We start from the raw sequence: 20,042 nt of genomic DNA, 5'->3' as shown, positions 1-20,042 counted from the left end.
CACTCGGAAAAAAAACCAACCGGAAATACTGTTGCGTGAAGGACTGTCATACCCGAGAAGGGAACGGAGACGTGAAGCTGTTTCGTTTCCCTGCAAGGCCGTACGGGTCAACCCGGCGACTGAAGTGGATCGTCGCAGTGCGTCGTGTCAAGGAAGTTGCACTGGTGTTATAATTCACGTGAAGCTAAGAGGAGAAAAAAAGTATAAATGTGGAGCTGCTGAATGAAGCTATAATATTGAGCGTTCATTAATTTCGCCGCTAGTAGTTCTCTTGCTTGGTATCGTCGAATTGCGGTCGCGCTCTCGCGTTAAGAAGCCGTTTTTCTGGTTCTGTCAGAACAACGGTCTTCAAATCAGGATTCGTCGCGTTCGAAAGCAGGGCTCTTGGTCGCGGTTTTGTCCTATACTGGTACTCAAGTACGTGCGCTCAACGTTAGCGCGTACGTGTCGAGGTACCATGAATTAAAGGCAGCACGCCTCGCGGGGTGAGTCGCAGGTGATTAATTTCCCGTCTCGCGCAGATTTACATGCTTTGCCTAAGGGGTGAATTGATTTTGCAGTGCTGTGTGTCATACAAATTTGGTTGCATTATATTTGAGTGGTGAAGACTTCAACTGCAGCCCAAATGACAACACAAAATTATGTTCAAAGCACTTTGTCCGTGGTGAAAAGAGTACCATTGAAACGCATCCCGGTTATCTCCCGACAAGCAAGGTCATGCATGAAACTGCCCTAACATTATTAACAACATGAATTCAGCTGTAAACACCTGGATACCGCGGGAGTCATAAAGAGGCTCACTGTGTGGTTGCTTGGACGTTCAGTCTGGGCTCGATAGATGCAATTCTTTCTGTACACCCATCACTGTTTACTGTGCTTTCGATTACACGCTACGGGAAAAATTCACATATTCACGGGTTCCGTGCATCTAAACTTTGTCCCTTTATGTTTTTCAAAATCTATTTTCCATATCAGTTACCAATGCAAAGCGACGAGACGGTTGCTTACACATGCACTGTACATGCACAAGTTGAACGTCGTACACGTGTTTGCCCCGCTGAGACTGACACTTCGCCGAAATTTCAGCGCCGTCCGTTTCCTTCACTGAGTGCACATGGTTGCTCTCGTAAAGGCGACATCCTTTTTAGAGCTCCGGTCGCCGAAAATACACACCGATGGCATCAGTAGGCTTGAATCCGCAATATAAAACAACCGACATTTTCAAATTCGTACTGGGCATGCACGCCGAAAAGAACGACCGCCTACCCAGTACCAAAAAAACATACGGTGGCGGCGCTGTAAGCAGCGCGACAGCGGCGCCGCCTGGCTATTGCAGGTTGCCTTGTGCATGGCGTTGTGTGATGCAACGTTGCCCACTGGAACGCATGGGCTCGATGGGCAGTTTTCCGTCTAGAGTTGGTTATATTAACTCTATGGACTCAACCCATGCACTTCAAAAACGTTTCAACTAAATATAAAAGCAAAAACTAACAATTTTATTATTATAAGTAAGCATTTAAGCTATAATTGAGTATTCTACAAGTTTATGCCGATTTTATGCAACTTGTCACGTGGCTATGACGTACTTTTGTGCGTGGCAGCCATGGTGGCAGCCGTGGCAGCAGCGAGCTGGTACCCCTACCTTTCCTTTGCCTCGCGTGTGGCAGGATCCCTTTCCTTACGCCGCTGTTGCGTTGGACACAAAAGCCTTATAGGTGAGAGTCATCTGTTTCATCCTGAGTTCTACTCAAAAGCACAGTGCACCTAGACAGGAAAGAATATGCGCTGAGTATGCTTTTATATCTTTTGTCAGCCTAGCCCCAATGTAACTCTTGGTCGTGTAAAAGACGCATGATTACCAGCTTGTGCATGCGCCCGAAAAAAAAAATGGCGGGGGCTTAGCTTTGTTTAACCTGGTAGGTTGCGAAAGCAAAAGCGCAGCGCCTCCAACTGAAGGAACGCAGTGCGCCGCGTCTACAGGTCACGCGTGGCACCGGCCGCCGCTGCGCGACGACTCAAAGCGTCATGGAACGCAGTGCGCCGCGTCTACAGGTCACGCGTGGCTACCGGCCGCCGCTGCGCGACGACTGAAAGCGTCCTGGAACGCAGTGCGCCGCGTCTACAGGTCACGCGTGGCTACCGGCCGCCGCTGCGCGACGACTCAAAGCGTTATGGAACGCAGTGCGCCGCGTCTACAGGTCACGCGTGGCTACCGGCCGCCGCTGCGCGACGACTCAAAGCGTCCTGGAACGCAGTGCGCCGCGTCTACAGGTCACGCGTGGCTACCGGCCGCCGCTGCGCGACGACTCAAAGCGTTATGGAACGCAGTGCGCCGCGTCTACAGGTCACGCGTGGCTACCGGCCGCCGCTGCGCGGCGACTGAAAGCGTCTTGGAACGCAGTCCGCCGCGTCTACAGGTCACGCCTGGCTACCGGCCGCCGCTGCGCGACGACTCAAAGCGTCTCCGGTAATTTGTTTTATATTTTGTTTTTGATGTTGTTGCGACTGAGAGAAAGAAAACAATCTACAGCTGGTATTTTTTTATTTATTTATTTCAAAATACTGCAGGCCAGCGTTGGCGCAAGCAGGAGGGGCATAAGAAAACACAAATTACAACACAATTACAACATTTCATGTGACACACAGCAAAAATGGAACTTAAAAGATGAACATAGCAACGACAAAGAGAAATACATGCTTAAAATTGAATACAGGAGAGTCACTTCCTTTTTACTGAAGCAAAAATGTTTTTAGCGCCTGTTCTACGTCAGGAGAGTTAAAAATCGATTCAGGGAGTGCGTTCCAGTCTGCTATTGTTTGAGGGAAGAAACTGTGCTTAAATGAGTTTGTTTTAGCGAAAAGAGGCTGTAAGGAGTGCTCCCTAGTATGGCGTGTCCTTCGAGCAGTGGAATGCTTGATGAATGAAGGGGGAGAAATGTTAAGCTTACCTGAGATAATTTTATGAAGGAAAGAAATACGGTTAAGTTTTCTGCGTGTACGAAGCAACGGAATGCTATTGTCTTTCATGAGCTGTGTTGGGGAGTCAGACCTTCTATATTTATGACGTATGACGTCACAGCGGCAGTAGCGCCACAGGTGTGCGTCGCGCCACAGGTCCGCGGCGTGGCGTAACTGCAGCCGGGCTCTCTGAAGGAGCGAGTTGGTCGCCCATATTCACTCCGCTAAAGGTCAAACATAACTGCAGCCGGGTCACGCGAAGGCTTGAAAGTGCGAGTAGTATTGCTTTTGCAATAAAAAAAAATTCAAGGGGGCACTTTGTTGGCCTAAAGTGCGGTGAGGCGAAAGCCTTAAGCGCAGTGTTGCTGCTTGTGTCACTGATGTGTGGTTAAGATCTTCAGCTTCGCCTCTAAGAGTGGAATGAGACAGAGTCTTGCAACACTGCCAGGGAGTCCACAGAACGCCATCGCCCATTCAGCTCTACGCTTGGCTCGATGGTAAATTGGTTTAAAGGAAATGTATCGGCTCTTTCCTCGTTTGCGTTGCATAACCCTCCTCGCAGCGGCGCCCCTCCTTCTCCGCTCTAAGAGTGTGTTCGTCGTATTGTCCCATTTTTGTTTATTTACTGGATGTTTCTAGTGCACTGATCTGTGCACCTCGTTTGAATTATTCGCAGCGGCGACTTGGGTTTCCCCGCGTTGAACTTACCCTGATAGCGCGAAACTGTTACCACGCTCAGCAATTGCTGGATAAGTGTTGTATTCGGCATTCGAGGGAAAAGGCAAGAAATTAGCTTATGTTCTGAGCGCATGCAGCGCGAATTAAACAAACTAGATGCACAATCAGTATTCTCTCTGTAGACTTTTTCAGAGCTGGATTCATTCCTCTTAGGACAGTGGCAAGCAGTAGGTCAACTGCACACATATTTTCCTCTGGTGCAAAGTAAGGAGTGCAAACGTTATAAGAAAACTCAAGTCGCCATTACGAATAATTCAAACAAGGTGCACAGATCAGTGCGATAGAAGCATCGAGTAGACAAACGAAAAGGGGAGAATACGAGGGACACACCACGATACGAGGAACAGGAGGAACAGCGGGCGGGAGGAACAATACGAGGAACAGCGCCGGAGGAGGAGGGCCGGCGCTGCGAGGAGGGTTATGCAGCGCCAACGAGGAAAGAGCCAATGTATCTGTCTCATATCTCGGTGGACACCTGACCATTGCCATAACAGGAAGGGAGGAAGATGGCAGTGAACGAAGACGCCGTATTAGCTAGACGTGTGTTTGTTCATTCCAAACCATCGAGCTGGCATGGCGGAGTGGTTAGCGTGCTCGGCTCGCACTTCGGAGACCTTGGTTCGATTCCCCTACTCGACCAATTTCCTTCTCGGTTTTAGTTTTAGGCATGCATCCGAAATGCGGACACGTCTTGGGCATGACAGTATGAGGCATTAAAAACTCTTGACAACTGTCCACTTTAACTAACCGTTTATGTGACGAGTTTTGTACGCGTTCCCATTTTTTGTTGCCCCGCTGATAGGAAAGTGTGTAGAGTACTGACCTGATGGTTCATTTTACAGTAAGTGCAATTTTACAACACAGTGCCAAAGTGCGCTAACTGTGAAGGGGACCACCCCGCGTATTCCAGGTCATGCCCATCCTGGAAGAAAGAAAAGAGGTAATAAAAATCAAAACCAAAGAAAACATAACATTCCAGGAAGCACGTAAAAGATTTGCACAAGCCCAAGGAACGTTTTTGTTCACAGCAAAAACAAATTTCGCCGATGTGGTGCGACGGGACGGGGCATCAGACCAGGCTTCGGCACCTGCCCAGGCCACACGCAGTGAGCCTGAGGGAGGGCCATCCGCGCCCCGGGCAGACGCAGCGAATGCTGCCCTGCCACTCTCGAAAAAGGGCTCGCCGGCCTTTGGGTCGGCCGCCTGCAAGGCTTCTCCCAGTCGGGAGAGGCCTCCACTCATTGCAACCGTGGGTTCTCCACGGCGCTCCAGAGCCTCCAGTGAGGCGATGGACGCAACTCCGAGCTCGCCTCCTCCGCAGTGGCGGCAGAGCTCTCGTGACCGCAAAAAGAGAAAAATCCCAATAACTGGCCCTACAGAAGTAGGTACCCAAGTTTCCAAAATACATCCCCAAAAATATCATAATGGCATTCCTAATGCACTGGAATTGTAGGGGATTATTTAATAACTTAAATGATATCTTAGCCACATTCTCACCTGTGGCCTTGTGTGTATAAGAAACTAACTTGGGTCCCAAACGCTCAAAGATACTCAAAAAACGTAAAGTCTTCCGCCGCGACCGAGAGATGGCAAGCCGGCTCTCAGGTGGCGTTGCCGTCATGGTAAAAAATGATGTCCCACCTCCTGAACTTAGACTAAAAACTAAATTCGAAGCTGTAGCTGCCACATTGCTCACACACAAAAAAATAACAGTCTGTTGTATATATCTTGATCCTCACATAGCAGTAACAATACAAGAACTAGAAGATCTTGTAGAGCAGCTACCAGAGCCGTATCTGGTAGTTGGCGATTTTAACGCACATTCATCCTTCTGGGGGAGTGAAAAAATGGACAGGCGAGGTCAGATTATAAGGGATTTTATTCTGAGCAATAATATTTGCCTTTTAAATTCCGGTAAAACCACATTCTGCTCCCAATCCACTGGATTTGTCTTTTGCCTCCCCTCTGTTTTTAGCGATTTTAAATGGGATGTTATTGACCGTCCACATGGTAGTGATCACCTCCTCATAATAATCAGTTTAATATCCACACCACAACTCATCCCAACAAAACCGCGATGTTGGAAGCTTCCTTTAGCCGACTGGCAACTTTTTAGAGCAGAAGCCACATTAGAGAAAATAGTTTTCGAAAATCTTGACATCAATGAGATGAGTGAAAAATTCAGGAATTCTATCTTAGCTGCCACACATTTAGCTATTCCTCAATCCTGTGGAATAGTAAATCAAAATCACAAATACTGGTACACAAAAGAATGTAAAGAGGCAAAAAAGAAACAAAACAAAGCCTGGGGCATTTTTCGGAGATATCCAACGCATGGAAATTTCATAAACTTTAAAAAGGCGAGAGCAAAAGCTCGCTATATCCGTCGCAGTCCGGAGAAGGCATCATGGCAAGCTTATGTCTCCTCTATAAACAGCTCAACGACATCAAAACAAATGTGGGAGCAGGTGCGGAAATTCACAGGAAATTTTACTTCTTTTACATTTCCAATGCTAACAACACCCGGTACTCAAACAACATTAGAGGACCAGGCCAACATATTGGGTGAGCATTTTTGCACAGTTTCAAGCTCATCCAACTACACACACACACATTTCAAAAGCACAAAACAATAGTAGAAAAACAAAAACTTCCCTTTGGAACATGCGTACATGAAGACTACAATCAGCTTATTACAATGCAGGAACTAAACACAGTACTAACATCTGGTAAAAAGACAGCACCAGGCCTAGACAATATACATTATGCCATGCTTGCCCACCTCTCTGAGACTGCCATAGAGGCTCTCCTAAAATTTTTCAATAAAATATGGATGAGTGGAGAAATCCCCCAAGCATGGAAAGAAGCAATCATAGTACCCTTCCTAAAACCTGGCAAACCACCAACTAGTCCCACCAGTTACAGGCCAATAGCACTCACTAGCTGTATAGCGAAATCTTTCGAAAGCATTCTAAACATCAGACTAACCTTCATATTTCAGTCCCGGTAACATTTAGATATACACCAATGCGGGTTTAAAAAGACATGTTCCACAACCGATCACCTAGTTCGCTTTGAGAACACAGTCCGGGAAGCGCCCATCCACAACCAACACTGTATCGGTGTCTTCTTCGACCTGGAAAAGGCTTACGGTATCCTCCGTGACCTAGCGGACCTAGGTATCTGTGATTAACTGTGAGGAGCTCACAGTTAATCATATTTTAATTTCTTGTTCACATCTTGAAAAACTTAGAAAAAATTTTTTACTGTATTTTACAATGAACACATTCCATTTCATCCCGCATCGTTTTTAGGCAAGCAAACACTCGTCGAGTTTTCGCTTGTTTGTAAGTTTCTAAAGAAAGCTAATGTTTTAAATCTAATATAATATAACATCTATACACTTAATATTGCCACGCGCCTAACGCGCCGCGCGGCCTCCGCGCTGAATCGAAGACGACGACGAAGCGGCGGTGGCCTCTCGCGGCGCGCTTGTTCTGTTTTGGTGTCGTGGAAGCTGGCTCTATAATTAAAAGAAGGCTCCCAGTCTTGGGTTCTTGCCGACGCCTACCTTCGCGGCTCTTCTGGTCGTGACACTGGTGGAGGTGCTGGGTAGAGTGCACCGCGACCAATGGTGCGGTGTAAGGCGAAGGCCCAGGAGGGGGGGCCGCGCGGCGCACGACGTCCGCGTACGTGACTGGCTGGACAGGAGTCGGGTACGACGCGGGATCGTATGGGGTCAGTTGCGGCGCCGGCACAGCTGCAGCGTCTTGTGCCCTGAGTGCCTGCCGGACTTCCTCGCGGATGACGCTGGTGACGGAATCGACGCGAGGGGCAAAGGTGGCTTGAAGGTGCTGCAGCTCCTCGCGGACCACGGAACGGATGAGTTCGCGAAGGGAGTCCGGATTCGGCCTGGGTTCATGGTCGAACCGGTCCAACGTTGATAGAGTCGAAGTTTGACGCAGTTGCCGGTCGTACTGATGGGATCTCTGCTGCAGCAATTTCTCCATGTGCACGGCGTCGGCCAGAAACTCCGCGACGGTGTTGGGCGGGTTCCGCACGAGGCCGGAAAAGAGCTGTTCTTTTACGCCGCGCATCAGGTGCCGCAGCTTTTTTTCTTCAGGCATGGCCGGATCGGCGCGATGGCAAAGACGCGTCACATCCTCGACGTACATGGCAACACCCTCATTGGGAAGCTGAATTCGAGAGGACAGTGTACGCGCTGCGCTCTCCCGGCGGTCGCTGTTGGCGTATGTACTCAGGAGCTGACGTCGAAAGTCCGGCCACGTAGAAAAAGTAGTCTCATGGTTTTCGAACCACGTTCGTGCGGAGTCTTCAAGGCTGAAGTACACGTTACGCAGCTTTGTAGCGTCGTCCCAGCAGTTAAAGGTCGCGACCCGTTCGTAGTGAGCCAACCAGTCTTCGGCATCTTCAAACAGGTCACCGTGGAAGGGCTTAGGCGCGCGTGGAGTCTGAAGGGTGAGATAGGTGGGGCTGGCTGCAGGGACGGTCGTAGGCAGGGCGGGCAGTGGCGTCGCCATGAGTGGAATGGTAGTTGAAGGCGCGCTGACAACAGGGAGGGCCTCGGGGGACAGGCCTCGGATCCTCCGGCTGGCACGATGGACGGGGGTGGTCACAAGAGGCGGGCGCGTCGAGTCGTCCTCAGGAGTAGGGAGCATCGGTCGCACCTCCACCAGTGTCAGTGACAATATAACATCATGTAACCTTGTGTTTGGCGCATGATAGCCATAGTTGCTTATGCGCCATAAAACCCCATATAACTAACTAACAATAAGACAGAAGCCAAGGGCACAGGGGATTTTTTTTAAATTTATTTATTTTGTGGTGTTGATCAATTTAGAATATTACAGAATATGTTATCGCTTAAAGCTAATTAATTAGAAAAGCAGAAGAAAAAACAACCGCATGCGCCGGTGGGATCCGAACCCACGACCTCCGAATTACGCGTCCGGTGCTCTACCTCTGAGCTACGACGACGGCTGTCAAACCTTCTGCTTTCGGGGGTATTTATGTTTACAAGTAACCTAACCTTGAGAGTGTTCATCAGCGCCACCCGCGTTCATAAGCGGCGGACGTAGAACGTCCTGAGTTACCGCAGGTGTGACGTGGAGCGTCATCGAACGGAGAGGGTGGAATTCTGCTGTCACCCAGTTTAAAGCTATCAAAATTTTGCTATGCTGGCTTTTTTGTAGGCACTATTAAGAGTGGAGCAGGGAAGATGAAAACATCAGCGTCATGAGCTAAATAGTGGTTTCGAAAGAAGTGGCAATGCTCTGGGAAAGCCAGTATCGTCAAACACAGCGACCCAGAGAGGAGAGATTGCACGAAAAGTGGGACAGGTGGAGTGTACCCATGGTCCTAGGAAACTAAAGCAGAACTGGATACCACTTCTCTGCTGCTTCACGGATATGTACACCAACGTAACGCATGTTGACTCTGACCACGAACACTACAATAACACAGTCTGGCCGGTCCCATCCGTGACCCAATATTACAACCATTCAGGACATTTGAGTGACTTCAATGCAGGGGCAGATTCATGGGTGCAACTGGGGAGGGGGGTACTTATAACCACGTATTCCTTGGATATTTTTCATCTAAGAAATGAGGTTCAACATGGCTCTCTTCTTTAATGTTTTCCAGCTGGAATCCTTTCCTTTTAATCAATTTCTCCTAATTTCTTCCTGGTGAGCAATACCATATATCCTAAACAAGGTTTCTCAAAGACACCTCAAAAACAACAAAGTCTTCAGTGGACGCTGTATATTTAACATATTAAGTCAGGGTATTCTGTTTCTGCTGCAAGCCCTTTGACAGGGATCCCATGTAATCACCAGCGGCAACGGGAGAAAATGACTGGAGGCACATGGCACATACTCTTGGAAGCCTCGAATATTTGACAAATCGTTTCGCACCATATCAAGCTTGCACAGAGGCAAGTCTAAGAATGAAGCATAGCAAATGCATGGACAAGGAGCATGAACTCATCATGGCACAAGCGAAGAAACTCTTCGAGAATGTCTTAGAGCACCTGATCAAGACAAAAAGCATATGTGGTATTTCATGGCTGTTCAGACTGGCTTTTTGCAATCTCTGAGGAACCAGGGCAAAAAAAAAAATGACAACAGGCTACACAGAAGGAGGACCACATGGACTGAAGCAGTGAATGATCAACTTTTATACAGTTTCCTGTCAGCACACATGGCGAACAAAGATGAAACCATATCAGGAGATACCCCGAAACAATGTGACAAGTGGATTTTTTTTTAGTCTGAAAAAAGAGAGGGAATAAGCCAGCAAGGATCTGCACAGCTGTTTCTAGGACACAGCAGAAAAGCAAAGTTAGTGAAGAATGGCCAACAAGGAACATGGAAGAAACCAGGGAGGAAACAAGTGTACAAGTGTTATGGTACAAGTGTTATGGTCTTGAAAGCTAAAACCAATAAAGGAGATAAAAACGTCACAGGCCAATGAATAACAGGTCAAAAGGCTTTAAAAAGATTAAAGTCACACAAGTGAAAATGAGGTCAAAGACCAAATGTAAAACCAGAAGCAACTGTTAAAGGCAAAAAATTAAAAAATACGACTGATGGCCGAGGGTGCACATGGTGAGACAAGTGTCGCATATCTAGAATCTGGCATTGCGTGACAAATAGGCTTATCACTTTTTCAAATAATGAGACTGAAGGTGTGCACTGGTCCTTCATTGCCAGTAGTATCTTGCCTGCTTTGCTGATTTCACAAGCCAGTGTGTTTTTGTTCTTTGCCGTTACTTCCATTCTTTCAAATTCGGATGAACGTTGCAAAATTTTTTACAGTTCCGACAGTGAATGCCAAGACGGCAGCATTACTCATTATTAGAAAAAAAAACTAGCCTATCTGCTAGCAAATGCCTGGTTTTAGCTACACAACACTTGTCTCATCATGTGTATCCTGGGCCTTCAGCAGTATTTTTTTATTTTTTGCCTTCACCACTTGCTCCTGGTTTTACACTTCGTCTTTTACCTCATTGTCAACTTTTATCCCTTTTAACTTTTTAGCTTCTGGCCTGAACTTGCTGCCCTCTGAGCTCCTTATCTCTTCTATCACTTGTAACCTTCAAGAGCGTGTCTTATTTTTTCACTTGTTTTCATCGTGGTTGTTGGTGTTTCTTGTTGGCCACTCTTCGCAACCTTTGGTTTTTAACTGCGTCATAGACACAGCTGCGGAAATTCTTGCTGGCCCATTCCCTCAAAAAAAAAAAAAAATCTCCTTGTCATGCTGTTTTTGTCTTATTTTGGTATTCTGTGATACAAGCTTTCATATCAAATGGACCTTGCCTAGCTTTTTTCGTCGTGTATCCGACAGCTGGGAAGGTGTACAAATAACTGTCCCCGTTTCTTCAGAGGTAAAAGTTGGCAGTGCAGCATCCACGTTGCCGCCTTCTGCGCAGTTCTTTGCCCAACAGAAAGTGTTGCTCTAGCTTTCTACTGTAAACAATGAAAACTTTCTGCGATTAGCTGAGCTTCTTGGTGAATACGATAGTCATGAAGGAGCATTTTGGGTGTGTGCCAGATGTGGCAGATCACTATAGCAGCAAAACAATTTAGAATAAAATACTTGACGTAATGGTGAAGAATGTGAGCAAGCATTTCACAGAAAATGAAATGACTGAAGAGAGTGCTTTTTTGCCTCTGATGCCTCCCTTCTTGGATAGCAGTTTCATGAGTACTGGAAAAGGAATGTGTACTATGGTGGCAAAGATACCTTGGTGGAAAGTGCGTCATGCTGCTCCATCTAATGAGTATTGTTCATTTTTTTCCCCGTAACGCAAGTGCAAGTGCTTCTGGGGCCCTGCAACAGCAACAATTGACTCGCTTGGATAAGTCGGGGGCTCACTCTATGCGACTGTTTCTTACCAAACAAGCACCTCATCTGTCCTTTAATTCCTTTGATCTTGTTGCTGCCACTTTTCTTTGAGTAACTATGCTACTTGTGTCGCTTTGATGCCCATTGTATTTATGCCCCCTTGCACTGGTTGGTTTCTTTGAAGAAATTTTAATCAGACATATAATATCTATGCTTTGCTCAAGCATGCACTTTTAGAAGAGTAGCTGAAGGTGTCAGCATTTTCAGTTCATGTAACTAAACTCGTCTTTCAGTGGCAGGCCTCTTTGCTTTTCTAAATTTTAAACCATACTATCCACTTGCAAACAAAGTTGGTGGCCTGTGACCTTCAATGGCATTGTGGTGGCGACTTCCGGTTGCCGTTATTGGTTTGCGGTATCCCCTCAGGCTACAGCCATCTAAGGGCACAGCTTGTGGTAATGTACTGTCAAGTACAATTTTGCTTTACAATTGGGCTTCCCTCTGAAAAATACCAAAAAAAAATTGCAATGTAAAAAAAGGTAATATAAACAGAAGAAAATAATGAGAGGCTTTGCAAGTATGGGCCTCAGCGTGGGCTCACACAAGGTGTGGTAAAGTCGTCCCTGAGGCAACGCGACACTGCCAAAATTACCTGGCAATGTTGCAGTGTTGCAGAGGTTACACTTACTGAAAGGAGAAAATTAAGAAAGTACAGAGGCTGGGACACATCTTGAAGTGGTGCTGGTGAATCACTGTGTGTTTTCAGGGACTTTTCTGCTACCGTAAACAGCTCTGCACACAGACTAGGAAAGCTACTGGCAACGCGCTGTTTGGTGACTGTCATCACTCATTGCTTAGTTAAATATGGGGTCCTTCACTCCGGGCAAGGACACCGACATGACAGCTACACACTGCTGGAAATGAACAGTTGCACGCCATTCAGAGATCTGCCCTCGGCCGTTGTTTATGAGACAGTGGACGCATACCTAGCACACTTCCCTCTTTACTGCACCTCTGCAGGCATCTGCATACATCATATAGTGTAAAAAGAATTTTTTCCATCTTTTTCTTCTTTCGCCCTTCCCACAGCGCAATGTATCCCACACAAGCCGAGCTCCGCGTTTCTAATTTCCGCCTTTTTTCTTCGCTCATGTGCCTAAAGATGAGAGACAGTTCATTCTCACTGAGTGCACGGCGGATGCAGCTGCCGGCCCATGGCTAAAGTCACGTCCGACACGGTGGTGGATGCTGCCAGCCAGGGCACCATTGCTGCTGGCAACACACTCATAATTTAAGCAAGTTATCACCAGCACTGAAGCACAGCAGGATGCTTGCTAGATCGAGAGTTCTGCACAGCACGCATATCCCTAGATGCACCTATCCGTATTACATAAGAAATATAATGCTAGCTGTTTTTTTATCACCAGATATAATATTCATCTTGTAGATATTTATATTATGGCGAATAGTATAGTAAAAGCAATAGTATGGCGAATTTGTTTACAGCATTGACATAGGTGACGCAAGTACATACTCCACCACCATACACAAGAACATTGTGGAGGAGCAACCGCAAAGCAGGAAGCATGTACAGACCACTTCCAGGCCAACATTGACAATTCTGAGGGGAATACGAGGAAAGTCTTTCAGGCGGAAGTTTGCACATATTGAGTGGTTCGAGCTTGGCGTGAGCCAGTGGGCCCCCCTCTGCCACACACCGCACGTGTATGTGGAGCACCGATCCCGCATGCGGCTTCGACTGAGGCACAGTGGATCGTCGCAAGTACACCAGCCCTCAAGTTCACGAAGCGGGCTTTGGCACACGGCAGAAAAGCACACATGTGCACCATGTTGCTTGGAAATAGCCGGCAATAAATTTGCAGTTCACACACCCTAACCAAATGATGTGTGGTGAACGGTGAAACCGGACAACATGGTGTTCGTCATGCGAACAAGCAGTTCATTGCACGGAGCTCTGAGAGTATGTGCGCCAAACACCAGTTGGCCCATTCCGGGCAGTGAGTAAACATTCTTGTGCCCAAGGTATAACTAATCCTGACAGAAATCACAGGAGCACAGTGAGAGTAGATCGAGCAGACCGCTGGACTTTGAAAAACGCTGTCAGATTTGCCGAATGTATTTGGAAAAAAAAAATGCTCTGGGCCTGTCCGACGTACCAAGGGGAGGAAATGCACCGGGTCCATCCAGCGTACCTTTACCCACAGACTTTCTTGAAGAAAGTCCAGCTTCACTGCGACTTGTGAAGCTATCTCTGCTTTTTCTGTTCCATTTCTCTAACACAGGTGGTTAACATAGCGTTTATTCTTCTGAGCATACGTCGTCTCCACTAAGTGTGTTCATATTTCAAATCTTCATTTTAAAGCACAGAGTATTAAAAACTGGCTTAGATTACAAGACAAATGTGTTTCCACCAAGTACAGCAATGAAAAGCACCAGACGTTGGACAAATATATAAATCCTCATCATTTTTCCTATCCCAACACCGATTAAGCAGCACAAGGTAAAGAGCAGAAAACATGTAGTATTGGCCCAATTGATACAAGGTGCAACTGTGTTCAGGGAAAAGTTACGATGGTTTGACTGAATGCGTTCGTAAGGGAACTACTCATTGTTACCGTGAAATATGCTAGGCTGTCCAATATTTTCTGCATGTTCAGACACAGAAAAGGCATATTTCTAACTAGAGGCTGATGCAGCTAGATGAAGAATTTGCTCACTGTGGGGATATCTCAGTTGACCCCACAAGTGGGACCAACACAGGCACAGTGCAGCGCATGGCTGGGGAACACAAGATTGTGGGCAAAGCTGAGGGAGAACAGCAGCTTGGGCGGAACAACCCAGCACAGCAGCACTGCAGCGAGCATTTCCGCCACTCAAGGCACAGGGATATGAAATGCTATGGGGCGAACATGGCAGCCAGGGTGAGCTAACTGGCAAAGGCGGTAAGCTTCTCGCAAGGACCGGATCATGAGGCAGTTAGGTACCAATTCCTTCTTACCTTCCTTCTCCATGCTTGCTGCATATGTAGTGTTCAGAATTTGTCTGGAGCGATCGAGTGTATCCATAATGTAATACTCCAAAACCGCGTTGATGTCACCATGCTTTCGTTTATATCTTGAGAATCTCTTCTTCGTTGACCATACGCCTTTTGCATGCACCAGCTTCTTCGCTTTTTGAATAACACGTCTCGTTGCCTGAGGAATGGTGACCCGCACATCAATCACAGTGAGGGTGCATGGCAGCACTGTCAGCAACCACGAACATTATTGAAAGGACGCGTGCTGCTATCAAATCTGGGATCTCGCGAGGCATTATGTGGCTTCTAATGCCTCGTGGCTTCTTATGCCAAGCGCGGCTCTTTTCTGTACCAGAGGTAGCTCAATAAAGGCTTCGTTTGAGTGGCGACGTGCACATTGAACTCCTGTGTAAACTCCCAATAAACACAAGTTCACCCCGCTGTTGTCGCCCAGTGGTTACAGCACTCGGCTGCTGACCCGAAAGACGCGGGTTCGATCCCGGCCACGGCGGCCGTGTTCCGATGGAAGCAAACGCAAGGCGCCCGTGTACTGTGTGATGTAAGTGCACATTAAAGGACCACAGGTGGTCAAAATTTCCAGAGCCCTTCAGTGCACCTCCCATGGCCTGAGTTGCTTTGGGACGTTAAAAGCCATGAAACTATGAAACAAGTTGGTCCTAGAAGCACGTGCTATAATGTGCCGAGTCATATAAGTCACTGCGTTAAAAGAATATGCAAAGCAAGTAGGACCTTTAAATCGTACATTATAGGAAAGTACACACTATGAAATTACACCTATGAACTCGGGCATCGTTTCAAATTTAGCCTCTTAGGTCCAGTACTATATCCCTGTTCTCATGCTTGAGCTTCCTAAAACCGAATACTACGCTATACTAAGGGCTGAAAACATGAACTCGATTTTGTATTTATTTTCAATCTCAAACAATATACTACAAACCATATTAGTATGTTATACTTACGACGTACTAAGGAGTGTTCTGAGAAATTTTACGAAAGTCAAAGATGTTTATTTTTCAAATCCACTGCAAACTTGCCTCTTTTTTTGTCAATTTTTACGCACTATAGAGAAAAAACTGCTAGTCCAGAATTACGAAATTCACCTGAAATGAGGAAAAGCAACTAGGAAATACTGAGAAGAAGATTAAGCAGTGAAATCTCAACGCATCTTGGGTAACGGTTGTGCTGAAAAGCGCCTTTTTTGCAGCACATAGTTTCTTGAGCGAAGTTCACGATTTTTTCCCCTGAAGAAGAAGGGAACAAATAAAGTGGTATCTAATGTTAGTCAAGAGTACAGTTAAGGTGCTAAGATTAACTGAGAAAATACTCATGCGTGACATAAATTACGGAGGAGGGCCTCAAACTCGCAACTTTCCGAAATGTGAAAAATGATCCTCCACCTCTTGTGATGTGCGCATTTTTCTCAGGAAGACTACAATGTTACTTGCAAAACCAAGGTTCATTTGTTTGTGTAGACATATTTGCCCATCACATGTTAAAATTTAAATGAAAACAAAAAATGGCCATGGGACCTTGACTACCGTAACACGCCCATATATATATATATAAGCCAGAAAGTCCGAATCGTAGCTGTAGCATATCCTCCTACTAATAGCGAAAAAATGCTGACAATTTCTGTGAAGTACCATCTACGGCGTCAAATTCCTCAAATCTGCATGATGACATATTCCAATCTATCCATAAACAATGGATGGTTACATGGTCGCAGAAGGGTTACTGGCATTGCATGCACATTATGCACTCTTCAGCAAAACCTTTCTCCCAGGTCCTGTGCTGCCCTGGCCAAATATCTATGAGCAAGCAATGTGTATAACTAAAGCTACCCGTCTACTCAAGATTTTCCAATGTCCCCTGGCGATTCATCTTCACTGCCCTTTTCGACAGCAGTACAAGCCCGCAACAGTGCTTCCAAAAGATGACAAAAAGCAGCAGTGACGCATCGGCGGTAAAGCGACTGTGGTGGGCACGCTATTTCCAAAGAATAGCATTTTGCTCTCCACGGAAAGGCAGGCGTGCTCTTGACTCTTTGCAAGTGCATTAGGACGCTCGTTGGGGAGACTGCTAGTCGAGACCTGTAGTGGTAACTAAAGCTACCCGTGCACCACTCACCTTGTGTGCGAACGGTCTGATCGGTGAAAATCACGGACACAGCACGCCGGTATTATCCTAGCTCACCACTCATCACGTCCATGCTGTGAATGGATGAATGCAGGACCGCAGCAAGTAGGACCCCTTCTCATTCTGCGCGCTAATATTGTGCATAGAAACTTTTTGACGATTAAAATATGTAATGTGACTGATGAAAGGTGGCAAAGGCTTTTCCGATCACTTTTTTGTGTAACGGCGGTGCTCATGTGACCAACGTTCGGTGAGATGGAGGTGTTGCGGCTCCAAAAACAGGAAATCACTTTTTTTTTTCGTGAACGTGTTTCTGTTAAAGGCGCAAAACAGATATTCTCAGTATGACAACTGCAAATTTCTGTAAAAATACTCGTCATTTCACACACACTTCTTACAGTGCAGGAAGTCGCCTTCGAGACACGAGAACTGGCTTATCAGAGGCCCAACCGGACATTCGCCTTCGAAAGTCCATGACCGGACTGCATTTCAGGACCTCTCACCCACAGCACCAATCAGCTTTCGCTTATTAATGCTGCGAGCCGGTAAGCGAAGCTCTTATTTTCCAAATTCCAGTGGTTCTGTTGCTGCTTATTTTAAAGGCATATAGAGCTCATAGCTTGAAGAGCCCTATGCTAAAGTAATTATATTTCTTCCACACTCTTTGAGGTGGCAGCACTAACTGCCGAGTATGTGCAGTAGCGCGTATGTTTGATTCACACACATCTGGGTCTTGGCAAGCCAAAACAAATGAAGGGTGCAAGAGTTGCGTCGGACGAACTTGAACGTGCGATGTTAAGAGGAAAGAAAGCGTAACGTATATAGTGTAAATTATTAATAGAATGAAAAATGTGATCTGAGCATGTTGAGTGAACTGAATAAAAATTTAATGGAAAAAGAAACCGAGAGCAGCTGTGTTGTTCACCGTGGAATCCACTGCTGCCCCGTGACTGAAGGAATGAAGGCGGAAATGAAAGAAAGGGAACTGCAGCAGGCACCACAATATAAGACTTAGATTCCCCCGCCTGGGAAACTTTTAACTTGCACTGGCAGCTTGCGTAGTGCAAATGGGCAGTGCCTTGTGTTTTGAGGGATAAAATGTGAGCAAGCCACGCACCCTATTAAAGGTGGCATAGTCATTAGTTTCTTATAAAATATTCAAAATTTTCAGCTCTCTAATGTTACGAGAAAAAGTTGGGGCATACGCGTACCACTGCACTGTGCTGCATGCATCTGAAGAGTAAGTCATTAGTTTCTCACTGACCACTCAAACACCGCAGCTTCGGAAAAAAGTTTTCTGTTCATTTGGCTGACAAACATGTGGGAGAACATAAAAATCTACCTTCCATGACAAGAGAGTAAAGGACTGTTCATGCCATATCCACTAGCTGTTTACATTCGGTCTGTGGACACACGCCTGCAGCAAGCTATATTTCTTTTCGTAAATGCAGGAAGAACACTGGACAATGGGGCACCCCACAGAATGTGTATGTAGATTGTGTTCTCACTTGTCGTTTTTATTTTGAGGACCACATGATAATAGAAGAAAATGAATGTAATATAAAACAGACGAAAAATGTGGCCTCGAAGTTGTGATTTACCAGTTCCACAAATATTTGAGGAACCAGTGTAGGCAGGGAAGAAAAAAACGATGCGAATATGGGTTTTGGGTACTTGTGAGTTCTCAAAATCTATGCATGATTTACCGGTTTCAAAGCGCCAAAATCTGTGTTTAAAAAGCATGCAGTGCTCGAGTGAAATGACTCTTATTAGATAAACGAAAACATCTTCGATGGAAGTCCGTCTGTTTGGGTTCTTGAGGTAGTTGGGAGAAAACGGACGCCACTTCTTCAGGGGTGACTAAAGTGTGCCAGCAGCAGCGGGGTGCTGCCTTCGCTCTCTGTTTGTTAGCACGCGGTGCAGTCCACTAACGCACGCAGAGGGGAGCGTTCCTGGAGTCCTATTCATCGCCGCCTTTGTGAGCCGGATGTGCCATGACTCTACATGTCACCTCTTGAACAGATTTGGCTCCACGGCCAAGACGCTCACCTCCTCGAAGGCTATTGGGTGGTCGCCGGACTCGCATTGTTTGGCGAGGGGGTTAGATTCCGAATTCATCAGCCGGATGCCATTTTTAAGGCAGAAGCCTTTAATGCCTCATCGTTGTAAGCAGAAGTTGTCGACAGAAATGTCACGCTTTTCAATTGGTCGAAATGGTCGTTACGTCACAGCGCGCGAATTTCAAACGGGGCCAATTGTACTTTGGCCAGTAAGCATGCAACCAATTACAGGGATCATTTAGTGATGCTCCAAGTAATTGGGAATGAGTTGAGTTAATTGCTTAATTACCTAATTAGCCTAATTAACATTTCTAGTCAGGTCAGATAAATAAAACCAAGTAGGAAACTGGTCGAGCTCTGGAATCGAACCCCGGTCTCCAGAGTGCGAGACGAGCATGCTATCCCCTACGCCATGCCAGCTCGATGGTTTGGAATAAACAAAGGCTCGTTTGGTGAATATGGTGTCTTCGTTCACTCCCATCTTCCTCCCTTCCCGGTACGCGAGGTTCAGGTGTCCACCGAGGCATGAGAGACAGATACATTCCCTTTCCTCAAAAACCAATTTACCGACGAGCAAGGCGTAAAACCAAACGGGCGATGGCGTTCTGTGGACTCCCTGGCAGCGTTGCAAGACGCTGTCACGTTCCACTCATACAGGCGAAGCTTAATATCTTAACAACGCATCAGTGACGCAAGCAGCAACACTGCGCTTAAGGCTTTAGCCTCACCGCACTTTAGGTCAACAAAGTGCCCCCTGAATTTTTGTGTTGCCTTATTTTTTCAATGAGGTTTTTTGTTTCACCGACGTATGAAGCCGGGCACTTGGAGCATGGGATTTTGTAAACGACACCCGGTTGTTTTTCTCTGAGGGCGCGGTCTTTCGGTCGTGGTAAGAAGCGGCTTACTGTCGAAACAGGTTTCTGAGCAACGTAGATTCTATTTTTTTCCATAATGAGTGCAAGTGCTTCGCAGGTTCCCCTCATGTGTGGAAGAACCACGCTCGCGCGTTTCGTTGTTTCACTGTTGGCTGTTGCCCCTGTCGTCCGAGCCTGACGGCTACCAACGCGTTGAGTGAAGCCACGTGTGTAGCCATTCTTCTGTAGGTTAGTGAAAACGGTGGCCTCTTATACTTTATTTTCTGCTTCGGAGGAGCAGATTGCCTTTGATCTCCTCAGAATGGAGGAGGCGACGGATTCCTTGTGGCTAGTAGGGTGGTTGGAATT

The 20,042-nt window shown here is 46.6% G+C and overlaps 1 long non-coding RNA gene across 3 annotated transcripts in view; it reads left to right on the top strand.

The window, feature by feature from the left end:
* Positions 1-1,413: 1,413 nt before the first annotated feature.
* The window catches only part of LOC149338152 (uncharacterized), a 62,860-nt gene continuing 44,231 nt past the window's right edge, over positions 1,414-20,042 (top strand). Inside the window, exons 1-3 of one of the 3 annotated variants that reach the window (XR_016283390.1) lie at positions 1,414-1,715; positions 17,160-17,304; positions 18,211-18,246. This is a non-coding gene — a long non-coding RNA (uncharacterized LOC149338152). The remainder of the gene's footprint in view (positions 1,716-17,159; positions 17,305-18,210; positions 18,247-20,042) is intronic. The other 2 variants (XR_016283389.1, XR_016283388.1) reach the window with 2 other exon arrangements.

The sequence above is a fragment of the Amblyomma mixtum genome, chromosome 6, assembly GCF_055824585.1.
Source record: "Amblyomma mixtum isolate Tamu chromosome 6, ASM5582458v1, whole genome shotgun sequence".
Taxonomy (NCBI): Eukaryota; Metazoa; Arthropoda; class Arachnida; order Ixodida; family Ixodidae; genus Amblyomma; species Amblyomma mixtum.
The sequence above is the reverse complement of the archived record's forward strand: the minus strand, read 5'-3'. Positions and strand labels throughout refer to the sequence as shown.